This window comes from Pelodiscus sinensis, chromosome 3 (genome assembly GCF_049634645.1).
Source record: "Pelodiscus sinensis isolate JC-2024 chromosome 3, ASM4963464v1, whole genome shotgun sequence".
Taxonomy (NCBI): Eukaryota; Metazoa; Chordata; order Testudines; family Trionychidae; genus Pelodiscus; species Pelodiscus sinensis.
In genome coordinates this window covers 1,228,368-1,243,341 of record NC_134713.1, presented here as the reverse complement: position 1 = coordinate 1,243,341, position 14,974 = coordinate 1,228,368, and the positions used below count along the sequence as shown (strand labels likewise).

Genomic DNA, 14,974 nt, shown 5'->3' with positions numbered 1-14,974 from the left:
TCCGCCCTGACCGATGGGCCAGAGGAGCCATTATTCTCCTCGGGAATCATGCAATTCATTCCCAGGAGCTGCCATCTCCAATCGCTCCCCCCCCCCCCATGTCTGCACAGTGGTTCATTCCCTTCCTAGGGCATGATGGAGCTGATGAGGGGCAGGGGGAGATTGTGGGGTGGACTGGCCCATCTTCCCCTGCCAAAGGGGGGGGGGGGAAATGCCTTGTGTGAGCAGCCCCGTGCACACCAGGGACGTACGGCGGAGAGGCCTTTCTGGTACAGTGGGCAGGGTGAGGCCCCAGACTGTTCAGGGTGAGGGGACAGGGCAGCTTTGTGTAACGCCCCTTCCCAGCAGCATTTGAAACCTAGACCCTCATCCACACAGCACTTGGTAGCGGTAGTAGGCCTTTATCCTTTATGCTGCCATGCTGCCAGCAGGGTACGTGTTTGTTTTGTCAGCACTAGCCTGGGCTCACCTCCCGTTCCAGCTACCCCCTCACCAGCATCAGCCAGGCACAACTCTACCTCCATGGGGAAGGGGCAGGGAGACTTTCAGAGCCGCCCCTGGGTAAGCGAGGGCCTGCATCCAGGCCTGCACTCAGTGCTCTGCTCTTTCTGTCCCCAGCCGCCACACGCCGCTGGAGAAGCTCACCCTGGCTCACAGCCTCCGGCTCGTGGAGGAGAGGATACAGGACGTGGTCCGGTACCTGGGTGAAGATCTGACACCATAAGACCGTGCACGGGGGCACCAGACTTGGGGATGCTGCGGGGAGGGGGATTGAATGCAGAGAGGAGGGGAAAACCAACTCCAGGATCCTAAAATAGCAGGGAAAAGCCCCCAAGAGGCTTTGGCTGCCCAGGCCAGGGACCCGTGACAGGGACGTGAGGTAGCAGCAGGGAGGCCTTGCAAAAATCTGGTCCAGCCCTGGCATCCTGGTGGCAGCAGCTCAGGGAGGCAGTGGAGGAGAAAAGGAACCCACCCTCCTGGTGGGGGACAGAGGGCAGGAGAGGGACAGTCTGTTCACGTGGCTGCAGGAGATACTTGTGTGCAGAGTCCGGCAGGGCAGGGAGAGGGGAACCTGCCGGGGCACCATGGGAGTGACAAAAAGCTGAAGGGTCGCCCTCAGGAAGAGGGGGAAACACTAAGTGGCCACGCCAGAGAGCAGAGTCAGGAACAGGCCATTGAACGAGAGAGAAGCTGCAGCCCCAAGAGAGAGGGACGTGATGGCATGTGACAGCGGGAGGGGCACTGACCTCCCCTGCGAACCCCTGGAGTGACCAGGCAGAGCAGCGCATCCCATGACACACCCCAACCATGTGTCATCAGCTGGGTTCAAACCCAGTATGTTCAGGCCTATAGTACAGCCCTCCCCCACTGGAGCAAAAGGAGAAACTCCATTAATTGATAGCAGTAGTAGGTTGTCATCATCCAGTGCATCAGCTGCTAGAGGAGGACAGTTTTCCAGTGGGTGTGGATGGGTGAGTGGGTCTGTCTCTCTCTCTCTCTCTCACACACACACACACACAATTTTGAGTAGCTAATCTTTCTATTAGAATAGCAGAAGGCCCCCAACTGAGCTCGGGCCCCGTGTGGTGGGGCTGGACGTGTGCATGCAGGGAAGGAGCTATGGATCCAGTGCTGCCATTTCCCCTCTCAATGCTTCGTAATCCCACTGAGGCCGTGTGGCGCCATGTGGGGCACCACACACATGCCTGGCACTTCACTGGGGTTGTACCCGAGCCCCTTCGCCCAGCAGCCCACTCCCCTCTGTCCCTGTCTGCTCTCTCCCGCAGGCCCAGCATGAGGTCGTTTGCCGGGAGCTCGTTCTCCTCTTCCTCCTGGGAATCCAGCTCCTCCTTCCCCTGCAGTCCCAGCTACGTTCCCCTGCGCGACCCCTCCCAGAGTGGGTCGGAGTCCCTCTGTCACATGGGAGAGACCGGGTCTTCCACAGGCTGGGAAGGCCCCTCGCGTCCCACCCAAGCCCAGCCTCTCCCCAGGCCTCCTGTCCCGAGCCAACGAGCAGCCTGCGGGTTGGGCCCAAACGTTGGCCACTGGCTTAGACTCCAACATCTACCAGAAGCACAAGCTAAGCCAGCTGGGAGCACCCTCCCCACTCCCCGGATACAGAGTCACTGGCCCAGGTGGCCCCCAGCCGCCCTGCTCAGCCTGCGCCGTAGGGACACCCAGGGAGACGTTTGACCCAAGCAGGATGCCCCTCCAAGTCAATGCTGAGTGGGAGGAGCTGGACTGTCCTGTGCACACAAAGAGAATCCAGCTGGAGCAGGACTTGCCAGCCCTGAAACCCCCCAGGGCTCTTCTGCCTCCAGCACCACAACCCCCCACCCTGGGGCAGCCGGTGCTGGCTGAGCGGGATACCGAACAGCCGTGGGAATTACTCCCAGCTCCGCCCACCCGTGGATTTCCAGTATGGTTCCCCCCGCCCCCGAGAGCTGAGTCTAGACGCTGGCGCACCCAAAGAAGCCAGGATCCATGTTTCTGCCCCGCGGGATCCACGCCCCCACAAACCCCCAGGCCTGTGCTAGCCCCTGACACCAGCCCGGCCAGGCATGCGCCCATGGTGGTGGCGAGTTTCAGGGCCACGTTGCTCAGAACGGCTTGGAGATCCAAAGGACGGCATTTCCTCGGGTGGTGAGTAACTCGCCCAGAAACACCACCTTTCTGACAGAGACCATCCCCGCCAGTCAACCCCAGCTCCCTGGAGAGCAGGGGAAGGGCAGGGTGGCAGCATTCCCAGCAAGGGGACGGGATCCATCCCCACTTGTCAGCCTCCCGGCAATACCAATTCAGCTTGCCATGTGAGGGGGGTGCCCTCCCTGGACCCAGAGTCCCCGGCAAAGCCGCCTCCCCCCATCCCAGCCCGGAGAGGTGGACCGGAGTCCAGCAAGACGGAGGCCGAGTTAATGGTAGAGGAGGGGCGGGAGACCTTGGGCTGGCACATACAGCGGCAGAAGCTGTAGCAGGAGTGGGGGAGGCCAGATGCCCTGTGGAAGGCCCTGGGGGCTAGCCGGGCCCTAGTGCCCAAGCCCTGCACCTCGAGGCCCCGAGTTTAGGTGGTTCCCAGCCTTGAGGAGCTGCCCTTCCTGGGGAGCAACACTAAGAAGTGGATGGAGTCCCACATCACCAAGATGAAGGTGCAGCAAAGATGGGGGCTGCCCCAGAGGGTGCAGGATTCCCTGAGGGAGTTCACGGCGCCTGCCCCGGGACTCTTTCCTCTGAGCAGTGGTGGCATGGTGCCATATCTCTTGCCGCTCCTGCCACCTTCCAGGAAGGCTCAGTCCGGTCTCTGGCCTCCCAGGGCCCCCGCTGAGAGGGGGATGGACACACGTGCCCTGCCCGCGGACACAAGGCAGCGACTGGCCCGCTCGTACTCCTGGAAGTATCCTGGGGCCGCGAGAGGGGACGAACGCCCAGCCCATCGCCCAGCATGGCAGACAGAGAGGCAAAGCGCCGGCTCCTCTGGCTCCGAACTCCCCTCAACACTGGGGCAAGACGTAGCCGTGGAGACGGCAGGAGCAATGGGCGAGCCCTGGGCCCTGTGACCTGCTGGCAGGGCCGGATCTGACATCACCCCTTCTGGGACCCGACAGGACAGAGCAGACACTCGCAGCGACACTCCACATTTACCAGAGCGAGCTTGGTGCTGCAGGGAGCGGGGAGAAGCTGGAGCTGCACAGGGACAGGAAGGGGTCTCCGGGGAAGGCCTGAGGCCGGGGGAATTGGCAGGCGAAGACAGTGCAGCTCTGCCCAGGAGCCAAGACCGTGAGGTTGCCCCTGCAGCAGCAGGGTCTGGGCAGCCCACAAGCTCCATCATCAACGTGCTGGTTGCTGGGGAGGTTGCACACCACCTTTAGCTCAAGCGCCTGATGCAGATGCTGAGAAGCACCAGCCCTGGGGCAGACCACGTCTCTGCGGGACACTCGGCCAGCCTGCACCCCGGAGCGACACAGAGTCAGGAACAGCAGGAGACTCAAGTCTCTGGGGAGTTGCTTGGTCTCCACAATGTGGCGGCTCCACCTGGGTTCAATGGGATGGTGTCTCCTGAGGGCTGCAGGTACCAGCTCCCCGCCCGAGTGTGCCAGAAGTGCGGCAAGCAGCAAGAGAAGAGACCCGCTGGCTCGGCAGGTGCTGACTCGCCCACAAGATCCCCTGGGGTTCCCCAGCACGGGGCTCTGGGAGACGCGTGCGCAAGGTCCAGCCACAGCATGCTGGTGAGGTGGCTCCTTCCCACCAGCAGAAGCCAGGCGCGGGACAGGAAGGGGAGAAAGGCTCCCAGCAAGCACTCAGCAATGATGTCCATGGCCACAAGCACAGCCAACCTTTCCCAAACTGGGCCGAAAACTTCGGGCAGCCCTGAGGGTTTCCCTCCACAGGCCTCCAGACTGAGGATGTCCTCTCCACTGAGGAGCAGGGTTCCTGTTCGCCAGCGGGTCCTCACCTGCCTCAAGGAAACCTTCAAGGGACGGGGCAATGTGAGGCCAGGCACATTCCACAGCACATGCGCAGAATCACCCAAGGTGAAGTTCAGAAAGCTGCCCTTCTGGAAGGGATGGACCGCCAAGAGCGCGCATGTGCCCTACCAACCGATCCCACCCTGCTAATGTGCCCACCAGCCCCACCAAGTCCCTTCGGCCGGTGGGCCCAGCACACATGGATTAGTCGTTTTACTTAGATTAGTTATGTAACCCGACTGGAGTAGTTTTACGTCATTAGATTAGTTTTACTTTGTTTCGTTTTGGTCCCACTTGTAAATAAAAGCCAAAGATGTTCCAAGGAGGGTAAGGCCTCTAAGTTTTCAGAAACTGCCCTGGTGCTAGACACCCAAAGGTGGTGGGAACGTGGGGGTAAAATGCTCCAGAGATATGTATTAGAGAGGGTGGCATCCCAGGGTCTCGAGGGAGCTCTTGGTTTGGACAAGGGTCAGAAGAAACACATACTGGTAGATAAAGGGCAGGGCTTTCCTGGGGGGAGGGGGTGTCAGGGCTGTTCCCCACTCTGGCACAAGGAATGCAGAAGTTGGAGGGCCACAAGAGCACTCTAAAACTTTGCCTCTGCAGGCTCTGGTACAAAAACAGTCCCCACCCCCAATCCTATTACCCAGATTTTGGGGAATCCGCTGCCACTATCAAGTGCTTCTGAACCCACAAGTGGTGGTGGACACTTGAAACCAACCTCAGGGGTACCCCAAGTTCTCTTTCCCCAAAAGAGCTTGAAAAAGAAAAAAGAAAACCAAGCTGCAGTCTGTGGTAGCTGACCCCCATGAACAAAAGCACAGGTGCTCTGATGGCCATTCTGTGAAAGACCATCAGAGCTTTCTTGCGCAAGAACAAACATCCATGGCAGTGTGGACGGACTCCTGCGCAAGAACTTTTTGCGGAAGGTCTCTTGCCCAAGAAGCCTGCAGTGTAGACATAGCCTTGGAGAGAGAAATGTCTCCTATCTCCCTCAATACGTGGGAGAAACTGCTCAATCTCAAAGAAAAGAGAGAAAACCCAGCTTGTCCAGTTTGAAATTCCTACCTGCATTATTGTTGGCTGACCAATCCATACTTTGCTAGGTTCAGCGTTAACTTCTTGGTCACCAGGTCTGGGGTTGTTACAGTGGAAGGCACGAGACCAGATGGAGGCTTGTGAGTGGCAGGCAGGGAGGTCCCTGAGCCAAAGTGTTGGAGATGGGGAGATCTACCATGGGGAGGGCCTCCAAATGGAGTTTCACGAACCCCAAATTCCCCACTGCCCTGCACAGCAGCTGAGCGGCCATGGGGCTGAGAGGCAGAAAGATACTCGGGGCTGAGGGGAGGCTTGGTGTGAGGACTGGCCTTCTGGGGCCAGGGCAATGCTCTGCAAAGCGGAGATCTCAAGACCTCAGGCTGGATGATTGAGGTGCCCTGCAGCGAAGACCCCAGGCCACTGTGTCCAATTTTCATGGCCCTGGACCGGATCAAGGCCAGTGTGGGAGCAGAAGGGGGCAGGTTCCTGGCAGCAGGGAGCAGAAGGGGGCAGAGGGGCTGGAGACAAGGGGCTGGTTCTGCTGACTCCATGAGAGAGGCAGGTACCATCACAGCAGGACTCCTGGACTGTAAGGGTACGTCTACACTACAGCGCTAGTTCGAACTAACTTAGTTCGAATTAGTTAATTCGAACTAAGCTAGTTCGAACTAACGCATCTAGAACTAAAAACTAGTTCGAACTAGCGTTTTGCTAGTTCGAACTAGTAAGTCCACATTGAGTGGACTCTGAACAGGGCTTAATGATGGCCGGAAGCAGTGCCGGCAGGGCATAAAAGGAGGACTTAGAGCATGGAGATACTGTCTCAGGCTAGCCGAGGGCTGCGCTTAAAGGGTCCCGACCCCCACCCCGGACACACAGTTCTAAGGGGTGCCCCGCTTGCAAAGAAGTTCTGGCTTGGAGTGCCCTGAGTGCCCACACTGGGCACATCACACCACTCGGCCATCAGCCCGGCTGCACTTGCCGCAGGCTGCCATCTGGGGAGAGGGGGTAATTGGGGGGCTGCAGGAGAGCTTCCACCCCCAGAAGCCCGCAGAGCCAGCCCAGTCCTCCCCATCGGGGGCTCGTACCCCATTCCTCCCTCACCTCCTTCCACTTGCCCTTCCCTAGCCCCCCTTCTTCTTGATGTACAAAATAAAGATAACGTTTCTTCCAACATTGACTCTGTCTTTATTGAAAAAAACTGGGGGAGACTGGGAAAAGGAGGTGGGAGAGGGGAAGAGAAAGGCTGGGAGAGGGGAGGGCAACTAACATGATCAGGGGTTGGGAACAGGTCCCATATGAAGAGAGGCTACAGAGACTGGGACTGTTCAGCTTAGAAAAGAGGAGACGGAGGGGGGACAGGATAGAGGTCTGTAAAAGCAGGGGTTGGGTGGAGAGGGTGCATTCAGAAAAGTTCTTCATGAGTTCCCATAAAGAAGGACTAGAGGACACCAAAGGAAAGGAATGGGTAGCAGGCTTGAAACTAGTAAGAGAAAGTTGTTCTTCTTCTTCCCAAAGCAAATAGTTAACCTGTGGAACTCCTTGCTGCAGGAGGCTGTGAAGGCTACAACTAGAACAGAGTTTAAAGGGAAGTGAGATCAAGTCATGGAGGTTGGGTCCATGGAGTCCTATTAGCCAGAGGGTAGGAGTGGTGTCCCTGCCCAAAGTTTGTGGAAGGCTGGAGAGGGATGGCACGAGACAAATGGCTTGGTCATTGTCTTCGGTCCATCCCCTCCAGGGTCCCTAGGGTTGGCCGCTGTGGGCAGACAGGCTACTGGGCTAGATGGACCTTTGGTCTGACCCAGGACGGCCATTGTAAGCTCAGGGCTCAGGGTCGGGGGTCTCAGTGGACCCCCTTGATTTTCATGCACACCTGCTCCTGGGTGGCCAGGCTGGCAGCTCTCCTGCCCTAGACGGCCACTTTCCTGTGCCTAGTGCGGAGATCATGGACAAGGTCCATGATGTCCGCACTAGTCAGGAAGATGCCCGCCTCTTGCGGTCCAGGGCAAGCTCCCGGGAGCCGCCAGCCTGGTCCCGGCAAGAGGGGGTGGGCTGGGGGGCATCGGGTGGGTGGCTCTGTGCCGTGCCAGGTGCAGGGTCTGCTAGCTGGGTGCTGGCAGGCTTGCACCTGGCACGGGCACCGTAGCCAGCCCGTGCCCCTTTAAGGGGTCCGGGGCCGGGAGGGGGGCATAGAGTTTCCCTGGTGTTGGCCAGAGTGGCCACCAGGGAAACCTGGGGAGGGCTAGCCTCCCACTAGTTCGAACTAAAGGGCTACACAGCCCTTAGTTCGAACTAGCTAGTTCGAACTAGGCGTTAGTCCTCGTAAAATGAGGTTTACCTAGTTCGAACTAAGCGCTCCGCTAGTTCGATTCAAATTCGAACTAGCGGAGCGCTAGTGTAGCGCATAGGAAAGTTAGTTCGAACTAACGTCCGTTAGTTCGAACTAACTTTCTAGTGTAGACATACCCTAACAGGGCAGCAGCCCCTGGAACAAGCACCCTAGTGGTGAGCTGCCCCTGCCTCATGGCAGGGAGGGGGCTGGATGGAGCGGCCTGTCTCTGGGGGCCATGAGGCTCATGAGGAACTCATGTACCGAACTGCTGCTCTGGGCCCCCTCCTCCCAGCATCAGGCCCCTCTGCGGCTCCCGGAGCCCTGCCCAGCGGCGGCTGAGCCCCATCCTCACTGGGCAGTGAGACGTGTCCAGTAGAGGCCCATTAGGCACCAGTGTTTCTGAGCGCGCACCCAAGAGCTTCCACACCGGGCAGGGCTGGAGTTTGGCCTCCTCACTGGGCTGTGAGGCCGGATCGGGCTCCTGAAAGTGAGCTGACAGTGTGGGGGGAGGCCGGGGAGGTGGGAGCCCCACTGTCCAGCCCCCAACCCCAATGGATTTGTAATTGTTTGCCCCACTGCGGGACAGCATCAATGGGAGAGACTGAGGAACCCCATCAGGTGTCCCACAGCCCAGTGGTCCGAGCACTCCCGTGAGAGGGGCAGATCCCAGCTCCAATGCTTCTCCCATCTGCTGGGGGGGCATGAACCCAGATTTTGCTCCACCCCCAGCTCCCAAGAGTCCTTGCTCAGGGCCTGTCGCTCCCTGGTCACTGGGCAGGGAGCCAGGCAGCAGACCAGGTTTTGGGAGGTGTCTGGACATCAGGCCTGGTACTGTTCAGTGTCCCCACCCTGCGGTCGCCTTGTGACCTCAGCCCTTGGGCTCTCGGGGGTCAGAGGCAGGCTCGGGACAAAGAGACTCATTCAGTGAGAAGAGCCGTGTCAAGAGACCTGAGTCGAACAGGGAATTTCTCACACGTGGCTTTAGCCAGTGACAAAGGGCCAGGGGAGCAGGCGAAACGCGGCACGTCGGGGGTGGGGAGAACTGCCCAGCCTTTGGCCCAGCGGCAAGGGGCTCTGTCCCAGGCAGTGAAAGACGAGATGTCAGAGCCCTGCTCTTGAACCCCCTCCCCTGCCATGGATGGGCTGTGCTGGACTCACTGAACCATCTGAAAAACGTCCTGCTCACTCTGACCCTGCACTGGCCCCCAGCCAGGGAGCGGCTGCTACCGCCCGATCCAGGGGCAGCCTGTAACATATTGGCTGGGTCTGGGCACTGCTGAGAGGGTCACATCAGGGCCAATTACTCAGAGCCAGGGCTACTGACAGCCCAAGCCTATGGTCCTCTCTATAAAACCCCAAACCAGCCAGACCGAGCACTGCTGTTCCCTGCGCTGGCCAGTGAGACGCCCCACAAGCGAGGGAGAACTGGGGAAATAAATAACCCGACACACACACAACAAACATGGAGCCAACTGGGGATGGTGATAGCAACAAACGGGGGCTGGAAGCCAGACCCACTAAATCCCACCCCTGGGCTCCGTGTTTTAAAATGGCAAAGGCAGCCCCTAAGTGCAGGGCCCTTTCTCTCCTGAGGACTGGCCGTGGCGCTGGGGAAGGGGCCTAGGACCTGCTCCCCTCAGGCTGATTTAGGCTCTTGGGGGGAGCACTGGGGAGTCCCACAATGTCCTGTCCCGCACTGGGGGGCGAAGGGGAGTCACAGGCTGGTGTCAGTACGGGCAGGCTGTGTGTGGGGGGGGATGGTAAATCCCCTTCTGTCCCCCTGCGGGTGCGGCTGGGGCTGCCCCTCACTGCCGGGGGCAGAGCAGAGGGACCCGCCTGCTGCCACTAGGGCGCACGGCCCTGAGGCAGAGGCGGCGCAGCCCTGAGGGGACGGAACTTTCGGGGCCGCTTGGCGGGAAAATCCGGTTCAGACCGGTCTGTGGGCGGCGCAGCCCTGAGGGGACGGAACCTTCACGGCCGCTTGGCGGGAAAATCCGGTTCCGACCGGTCTGTGGAGCCCAGCGCCTGAGGAGATCCAGCATGGATCCCTGGGCCAAGGGTCACCCCCCCCATGTGGTTGTTCAATTACTGACCCAGACACCGCCGTCACATGACACTTAACGAGCTGTTACAAACTGCTGGCTTAGCAGTTTCTAGTGCACATCTTGTCAGGCTGGGGCGACGATCCTGCCCGGCCCTCTCTCCCTCACAAGGCTGCATCTGGGATCAGTGCAGAATTGAAGACAAGATGGAGTTTGCCTCATGGCTTTTTATATCCATCCCTGGCACCTCCCAAGCTGGAGCGGGTCACATGGCCAAGATTCCCATGTCAGCGGCCATTAGATACTAACTGGTTTGCAGGTGCCAGACGCATTCCTCAGCTGTGTATTGGGTACCTTGACAGCCATGGTCCCTGGAAATGTGATAATTAGCAGAGTCTGCTCCACCCCCAGCTCCCAAGAGTCCCTTGCTCAGGGCCTGTCACTCCCCGGTCACTGGGCAGGGAGCCAGGCGGCAGACCAGGTTTTGGGAGGTGTCTGGACATCAGGCCTGGTGCGGTTGAGTGTCCCCACCCCGCGGTCGCCTTGCGACCTCAACCCTTGGGTTCTTGGGGGTCAGAGGCAGGCTCGGGCCAAAGAGGCTCATTCAGTGAGAAGAGCCGTGTTGAGTGACCTGAGCTGAGCAGGGAATGTCTCACTTGTGGCTTTGGCCAGTGACAAAAGGGCCAGGGGAGCAGGCGAAAGGTGGCACATGAGGGGTTGGTTGAACTGTCCGGCCTTTGGCCCAGCTGAGAGGCGCTCTTTCTCGGGCTGTGAAAGACGAGATGTCAGAGTCCTGCTGTCGAACACTCCCGCCCCATGCACGGGCTGTTCTGGAGTCACCGAACCATCTGAAAAACATCCCGCTCGGTCTGACCTTGCACGGGTCCTCAGCCAGGGAGCGGTTGCTACCACGTGATGCAGGGGCAGCCTGTAATATATCGGCTGGGTCTGGTCACAGCTGGGAGGGTCACATCAGGGCCAATTGCTCAGAGCCAGGGCTACTGACAGTCCAAACCTGGGGTCCTCCTCATACGGCCCCAAACCAGCCACACCGAGCGCTGCTGTTCCCCACAATCCATCACACGCGTCCATCGCTGAGTCTTTGACACAGGCTCTTTGCAGAGAGGTTACAAACTGCCAGCTTAGTAGTCTCTGGTGCACATCCTGTGTCAGGGTGGGTCAGCCGATCCTTCCGCCCTCTGCCCTTCCCAGAGGCGCTTCTGGAGCAGAGGGCAGGAGTGAAGACCAGAGGGAGGCATCCTCAGGATACGTTCATAATCTTCCCACGTGGAGGGAATCCCCCATTCCTCCTCGGGGTGCTGGTCCCTCCTGAAATGGGCTGGTCACATGACCCACCAACCAGTTTCTTTCCTTTCTAGGCAAGAAACCGCTGAGTCCCCAGGTGTGTCCTTCTCAGGCCAGGGGCCCTTGTGTGCTCCTCAGGTGTCAATGGAGACCCTCAAGAGCCATTGTCTATGCAGCATCGAGCCCCTGCCCTGCCCTGCCCTGCCCTGCAGCAAACACGTCCAATAGAAACACAGAGCCCATCTCCCCAATGTCCCACACAGACTACAAGCTTCTCTCTGACACCCCTATGGCCACTTTGCACCGAATGTGGGGCAAACACCCCCCGACGGGTGCAGCAGTGACCCGCCTGCTCACATGACACTCCAATAACATGAGAGCCCCCTTAGCCTGTGGCAAGCCCCGCGTCCCAGGTGTGCGCAGGCGGCTGAAAGGCAGCACGGAGGCAGCCTGCCTTGGATTCCATATTGATGCAAAATGACCCCAACTGAGCCCAGACGGAGGCACTTGGACAGAAGCTGTTTCGACCCTGCACCCGACAAACGTGCTGAGCAGAGCGGCCCTGCAGCCCCGGGTCTGCCTGTGGGAGGGGCTGTGACAGACCGGGACGGATCTGGCACAGCTGAGGGCATCCGCTCAGGATGAATTGCTCAGACTCGGAGCTCCTTACAACCCCAGACTGGAGAGCTTCCCAAATAGGCCCAAACCAGTCACTCCAAGCACTTCAGCTGCCAGTCTGGTCAGCCAGAAGCCTCACGAGCAAAACCCCTCTGACACTCCAGCTCTTCCTGTGCCACTATCAGCCCTGGGCCTAACACACCGGTGAGGGGTTATAGAACCCAATCTCACCTTCCCCGAACGGGTTTTTCCGGTCCCAAGAAACCAGCCACAATTCCCAGGTCAATTTACACTCTGGATCTTACCCACAAGATCACGCTGAGCCAATCCTTTAGAATCTACAATCAAAAGGTTTATTATTAAAAGAAAGAAAAGCATGAGAGGAAGGTTGTTAAAGGATAATAGATTACATGCATCGAATCACCAGGTCTCAATACAGGCTCGTAGCAGAGATGTTATAACTGCTGGCTTAAAAGTCTCTGGTGTATATCCAATATCAGGATGCATCCACAGTTCTTTCTGGCTCGTGGTTCCCTGCAAGATGCCTCTGGGATCAACAGCTGAACTGAAGATCAAGATGGAGGGGCCACATGGCACTTATATCCCTCTCCTGGCATCTTCCTGGCCAGAGCAGGTCACTGCAGGTCTCATGGTCCATCGACCTATCCTTGCATCCCAAGTTGGCAACCATTATCCTGGCTGGCTTGAAGGGATCCAGACATTCCTTAGGTGTGTCTCTGGCACTTAGGGTATGTCTACACTAGCTCGTTAATTCTAGCAAGGTAGGCAAATGAGGCAACCGGAGTTGCAAATGAAGCCCGGGATTTAAATATCCCTGGCTTTATTTGTGTGGTCCCATCCGGTTCCCATTTTGAAATTTCACTAGCCCAAACTCACTGCCACGCGGCTATACGCAGCAGTGAAATGTTAATTCGAACTAAGTCCTTAGTTCGAATTAACTGCTACTCTTCATTCCACGAGGAATCGCCTCATTTGCCTACTTAGCTCGGATTAAGGAGCTAGTGTTGACATACCCTAAGTGCCAGAGACACACCGAAGAAATGTCTGGATCCCTTGCTAATTAGCATAGCCATTGGATGAGCATTCCTTGCCCATTGCTCAGCTACAGAAAGAGAAGTTTCCAGCATCCCTACAGAGTCCATGTTTATAACTCCACATACAGATATTACACAAGTACATGACTAGCACATACAGAATCAGTAGAACAGAAGCTTTCATTGCCCCCTTTTATACACTTTGGGGCAACCCCCCCCCCCCCTCCAGGATGGGTGCAGCAGTGATCTGGCTTCTCCCCTTAAAATCCAGTAACGTGACAGAAGGGCAGCAATGTCAGGAGACACAAACGTTCTCCAGGCAGCGCAGTGTTAGTTGGAGCAGGGGGGGAAACTCGATGGGGGGGGGGGAGGCAGGCCTTGGAGTGTGATGCTGACAGTCAGGGTTGTGGGGCCAGCAATACCCATTGTGCGAGCAGCCAACTCGTGACACAGGAAATGCGACACCCTGCAGAGCTGGCTGCTGTGTTATGCCTTGTGACACTGTTGGGCAGATCCCATCCAATGAAGTTTGATAAACTAACATGGGAGAGTCAAAAAGCTTAATCTGTTTAATAATTTAAAGTAAATCGTTCTCCCTCACTGCAGCACTAGCAAAATGGCTCAGGTGTAATTATGTAATTAACGTTGAGTTTCCATTAGCAACTGGTGGTCTGCGGAAAGGTTTATATTGAGCCAGGTGGTCCATGGGGCAAAAAGTTTGAAAATCACTGGGTTTGGGTTTACGCACATGTCAAGGCTGATTCCCCACTCTGGCACGATGAATGCAGAAGTGGGGGCCCACAAAAGCAACCCTAAAACCTTCTCTTTCCAGGCTTTGGTATAAAGCTTCCCTCCAAAATCTTAAAAACCTAGATTTTGGGGATAAAAGTCCGCTGCCACCATCCAAGTAATGGTAAGAAAACCAGGGAAAAGATCACTTGGGAAATCTCAGCCCTGAAGTAAAACCAGGACACACAAAAATTAACCAATACCAGGTTAATAAAAAGAAAGAACTTTAATTTTGAAAAATAAAACCCCAGTTACAAGCATAGTTGGATTGGCTAGATGGTAAGAGCTGCCAATTAATAAACTCATGAGGAATTCCACCATGGGCCAAAACTTAATACAAAAGAGGGGAAAACCCCATTTCTAACAGCAGAGACATCAGATTCCCATTCCCAAACCGTAACACAATAAAACCTAACGGATTTATCTAGACTTTGCCCTACTTAGAGAGAGTGAAGAGTCTTTTCTTGGGGCACGTCTAGACTACTCTGTCGACGGAGCCATGTAGATTAGGTTTGTAGGCATAGGGAAATGAAGTGGCAATTTAAATAATTGTGCCGATCAGCTGTTTGTCAGCACAGCGCGATAGTCTGGATGCTCAGCGGTCAACATCAAAGCCCTTTGTCGACCTCTCCATTATGCCCGATGGGATGAGATTTATCGGGGAGGTCGACAAAGGGCTTCATTTCCCTTTGCCTACAAACCTAATCTACACGGCTCCGTCGATGGAGCTATGTAGTCTAGACGTACCCTTGGAGAGGGACGTGTTGTCTGTCCCCCTCAACTGCCCAGGGACAACGGAGGGAAAACCCAACAATTCCTTTCTCTGAGTTTGAAATCCCTGTCTATGGGTATGTCTACACTACTGCCCTAGTTCGAACTAGCGGGGTAATGTATGCATACCGAACTTGCTAATGAAGCCCGGGATTTGAATTTCCCGGGCTTCATTAGCATAAAGCCGGTGCCGCCATTTTTAAAAGCCGGCTAGTGCGAACCCCGTGCCGGGCGGCTACACGCGGCACGGACTAGATAGTTCGGATTAGGCTTCCTAATCCGAATTATCTGTACACCTCGTTCCACAAGGCGTACAGATAGTTCGGATTAGAAGCCTAATCCAAACTATCTAGCCCGTGCCGCGTGTAGCCGCGCGGCACGGGGTTCGCACTAGCCGGCTTTTAAAAATGGCGGCGCTGGCTTTATGCTAATGAAGCCCAGGAAATTCAAATCCCGGGCTTCATTAGCAAGTTCGGTATGCATACATTACCCCGCTAGTTCGAACTAGCGGGGTAGTGTAGACATACCCTATGTTTCTATTGGCTGACTGCTACCTGGCTA

The 14,974-nt window shown here is 56.9% G+C and overlaps 1 protein-coding gene across 1 annotated transcript in view; it reads left to right on the top strand.

Annotated features, from left to right (window-relative positions):
- Window positions 1-9,871: 9,871 nt before the first annotated feature.
- Window positions 9,872-14,974, top strand: part of NUGGC (nuclear GTPase, germinal center associated) — a 65,683-nt gene continuing 60,580 nt past the window's right edge. The window contains exon 1 of the mRNA XM_075925947.1: window positions 9,872-10,194. The gene's annotated coding sequence lies outside the window, so the exon portion shown is untranslated. The remainder of the gene's footprint in view (window positions 10,195-14,974) is intronic.